The sequence below is a fragment of the Temnothorax curvispinosus genome, unplaced genomic scaffold, assembly GCF_003070985.1.
Source record: "Temnothorax curvispinosus isolate PA1 unplaced genomic scaffold, ASM307098v1 QBEX01013774.1, whole genome shotgun sequence".
Classification (NCBI taxonomy): domain Eukaryota; kingdom Metazoa; phylum Arthropoda; class Insecta; order Hymenoptera; family Formicidae; genus Temnothorax; species Temnothorax curvispinosus.
In genome coordinates, this window is record NW_020223554.1 from 1 (window position 1) to 4,720 (window position 4,720).

The 4,720-nt window shown below is 29.6% G+C and overlaps 1 pseudogene; it reads right to left on the minus strand.

The window, feature by feature from the left end:
* Positions 1-53: 53 nt before the first annotated feature.
* On the minus strand, positions 54-4,499 carry LOC112463955 (annotated as a pseudogene).
* Positions 4,500-4,720: the final 221 nt, after the last annotated feature.

Sequence of the window (4,720 nt, forward strand, 5' to 3'; positions counted from 1 at the left end):
CTGAAACACCCGGTATATTATATCATGTGTATAATATTTTTATACAATATATATTATGTCACCACGTCCCAATATATATAAAATATATATTTATATTTTATTTTATTAGATTATCTTCTATCCATGTTTCATTAATAGCTGATGTAATTTTGTCGTTTTCCATCATTGTGATATGATTACCTTCCACATAATGAATTTGCACTTTACCTTCGGTGACCTGAAAATAAGTTTCTTGTTATAAAGCTTCTTATTATTTCTAAAATCATATAGTCTTATATTTCAAAAATATCTTTATCCAAATTAAATTTACCTTATGTAGACCATAATCCTCTTCAGTAAAAGAGGCAATCGGAAATGTGGGTTTTAGCAATGTTATAGGTGATTTAAGGCGAGGTAATAAAGAAATATCATAATCCTGTATAGCAACTATATGATTGTAAATTGTGAAATATATCAGTTTTTTATTTTCAGTGGTCAATACTACCTCGTTCGGGAAGTAAGCTAAAAATATCTTTAATTTTTCGTTCCATGTGTTACATTTATTTAGCTCTAACGCAAGCTGTAAATAAAAAAATTTTATATAATTAATAATAATAATTGTGCCAAAGTAACATCTGCATTTTATTAATATAAATATAAAAAATGTATTGATGTTTTGAACCATAAAATCTGTTGTTATTCTTATTTATTTCATTAAAATTCCTTACATGTTTATTAATACTTACTTATTGTGCTTTTTATCTAAAAACTATTATTATTATTTAATCTTGACACATACACAAATATACAAAACAAAATGTAAAATAATTTGTTTTACTATTTCAAGATTCAAATACAATCCCTGAAGACATTCATGTTATATATAATGAATTATTTATTTAAATTTATATAAGATTAAAATTACATAAATAGTTTTTACAATAAAAAATCAAAATGTGTTTTTTTTACCATTTACTAACCTTTTTCTTGTTAATTATAGTGTACATTTTCAATAAACCAAGTAATACTACATTTTGTAACTCATCTGGCGAAGTACAGTTCAAATAGTGATTAGTCCAAAATTTCATTTGATCGGGAGCTTCGTCTATTAATATTAACCGTCCTGAGAAATCTTTAGCTTCTAATAATCTTGCTAATTCAATGGCAATTAAGGATCCAAATGAATAACCCACTATTAGAAATTTCCTTTGATCTTCCATTTTCTTTAATATGTGCTAAGAAAATAAATATAAATGTATGTGTAAGCTGTGGTATAATACGAAAGATGTACCTCTAATTGTTAAATATTACTCTTATATGTATACCTATAAATTATTTAAAAATAATCACAATATATATTTTAATTAAATTTAATCTCCTTACAGGCAGCAAATGAGCGGCTGATTTCATCACTGAATGACTTTCATCAGGAATATTAAGTATACCATGTTGCAAACACGTTGCAGAAGATTTAATTCCTAATGCCATAGTTTTATATACGCTTGAACATCCTTCGATTCCTGGTAAAAGAAATATATTGCCTCGATCAACCTTTTTCTTGGTAACCAATTCTACAAGAATATCTGGAACAAAGTCTGCATCCTTCATTTTTCGAATCAGCATGTCAAAGCCTTCCACAGTACTCAATTTCATTTGTATCGTGCATCTTTCCTTGTTCTGTTGTAATTGTCATTTGTCGAAGTTTAGCAAAATTTAGAGTTTTAATGTCTTGCGCTGTCAAGGAAATATCGAACTCTCTTTCCAATGTTTGCTTAACTTCAACTGCCATCATCGAATCCATACCCATTTCGGTACGTTTAGTGGCACTGTGTTTATGTTCTTTAATCCTATTTTAAAATAAAGTAAGAATTTTATAATAAAATCAATTTTATGTTATTCTAGTTAATCTTTTAAAATTATTCTAGTTATTCTAGTTATTCTAGTTAATCTTTTAAAATTACACGGAGAAAATTTTATAGTAAATATTACTATGGTGTCGCACTAGCTGCGGACCATCGAGGAATTTTAAGTTAAAATACTATAATTATTGTTTTAAAAACGATAAAATAACGTAATTTTTACCATAAACATAGTAATTTAACTTAAAATTCCTCGATGGTCCGCAGCTAGTGCGACACCATAGTAATATTTACTATAAAATTTTCTCCGTGTAGATATACAGCAAAAATTTTTATTAAGAATCAAATTATTACATTTCTTGGTGAATATGTATAAAAAGTCAGCACTGACCCATTTTATCGCTACTTAAATATGTTGTAAGGAAAGGGGGTCTTTCTGAGTAATTCTACGCAAAAAATAAGTGAGAGACGGCATTGGTTTAGAAGAAATAGCAAATTAAAGTTTCACAATTTTATTACTTTTTTTAGGTATTATAAAGTAATATTAGTTCTAAGAGAAGTAATTTATTGATATGTGTGTATAGACAGTACACGTGTAAGCGGAGAGGGGCTACCGCCTCTCCCCCGCAAGCAGGGGTGGATGGGGGTAGACCTTGGTTCGCGTGGAAAGTTTCTCACTTATACAACAATTGGGTTGAGTCAGACCTTTGATTACATTGAAGTTCACCCTACCCCACCCTGCTTATAAGGCAAAACAAAGTCTATCATTGTACAATTCAGGTTTTCAACTTTCCACGCGAACCGAGGTCCACCCCCACCCACCCCTGCATGCGGGGTAGCTTCTCCCCCGCCTACATATGTACTGTCTATACACACATTCAGTAAATTACTTCCCTTAGCATTGACATAAACTGTTATATTTTTTAGTTACATTATTTGTTCTTAACTTTTGAATAAACAATGACCACCAATTAAGTTATAAGGAAAAATTATTCAAGATCACGTTCTTGACAACATATATGTCAAGGTCATTAAAATCGGTGAAATTGCCCTCTTTCTGTATAATTATCTTATTTATGTGTGTATTTTTTAACAAATAATTGATAACTATTAAAAAATGTAACAATTATTATAGCTTTTAAAATTGTTAAGATAACTTTTACTCTGTTCATCGCTCTGATACTGTTAAAACTGCTTGAGATGTAGAAAACTAATAGATGTCACTTTTATAGCGAATTCGGTTGAACATTTGAATGCGCCAGTGCGCACTAGTGCGACTAATTAAATTCGTTATCAATTACAATTACATGTACAAAGAAAACAATGTGACAAACAATAGTATAATAAATCGATATAATTATTACTTGAGTAATCCGTAACAAAAATTCTAAACAAAATTATTTATCAGTTAAATACTTTTGTGTTAAAAGACAAGAGCCATTAATTTTTTTTTGCTTCTACTTTCTGCTTTACCTTCTCTTTCTTTCTTTCCGAAATTTCATTTTATCGCTGACTAAATTTTCAGAAAAAACAACTTTTTTTCAAAATATCAATTATAATCTAAAAATTTGGATTAAGACCTAAATTATACAATAATTAAAATGAGAGAAACACGCAGAGGCCTCTTAAGACTTAAAGTGCTAAGTCTGCAGTAAAATAATTTGTCAAATATTATAAATATTCCTGTAATTTTGTGCAAAAAAATATATTTTTTGAAATATTACTTATTGCAATAAATATACTTGGAATAACATTTTGATTTCACTTCTATTTCAAGGCTATTATATGTATTTAGTATTTTTCTTTATTTAACTTTGCATAAAACTGCTTACCCATTATATGAGCAACTGTTTCATAAATATTCATTGATCCGCCAATTTTTGCTTTTTCAGCAACAACCATACTGCTTACAACAGGTCGATCTTGTAACAGAAATACTTCTAATGTCTCCAAACAGGAAGATATTCGTTGTTGCAATGTACCTCCAATAACCAATTCCTTATTTTCTTCTTGCATATCTGCCACGAGTCCAACATCACCAATAGCACCCCACTGTATCGCTAAACCGTGTAATCCTTCTTCCATCCTTTTCTCACAAATTCTCTCCATTACGGAATTAGCCATCCCATAATTTGTCTGGCCTGCGTTTCCTCTTCCACACGACACGGAGGAAAAAACGACAAAATATCGAAGTTGCAGACAGATCTTCCTCGACAATTCGTCCATTTTTTTTGTCATCCATGCTTTTGATTTGAATGAATCCTCGAACGTTTGAGGTGATTGATTTTGAAATATACAATCTTTTAAAACAATTGCAAGATTAAATATGGCATCCACTGGTGCTCTTTCTTCAGCAAATTTTAATAGGGATTCACAATCTTCATGTTTCAAATTATCATCGACTGTAACAATCTGTACATCCACACCGTAAGATCGCCATAGCTTTACTCTTGATTGCTGATAACCTGTTTTAATCCCGGCTCGTGATGTTAATACCAGATTTTTTGCACCTCGAAGAGTCAACCAATCCGCTAGCTCTAAACCACATCCGCCAAGTCCACCTAAAATAACGTAGCATTTATGCTCCAAACAATAATATCGTGGATGAGCGAGTAGTGGAGCATCCAAAGGCTCTTCATCTTTGTGAACTCTGATAATTATCTGCGAATAAGCAATTAAGTAACAATCGTTTTTTCTATAAAATAATAAATTATAAATAACAAAGATTTCATATTTTATTTTATTATTGATATTGTTTCGCATTTTATCATTAATTTTATTATTAATTTTAATTAATTAATAATTAACGTTATTTATTAATATAAATACAAAAAGTTTCTTGGTCAAATATAATTATTTAAATAAACCTACATTTGTTACTA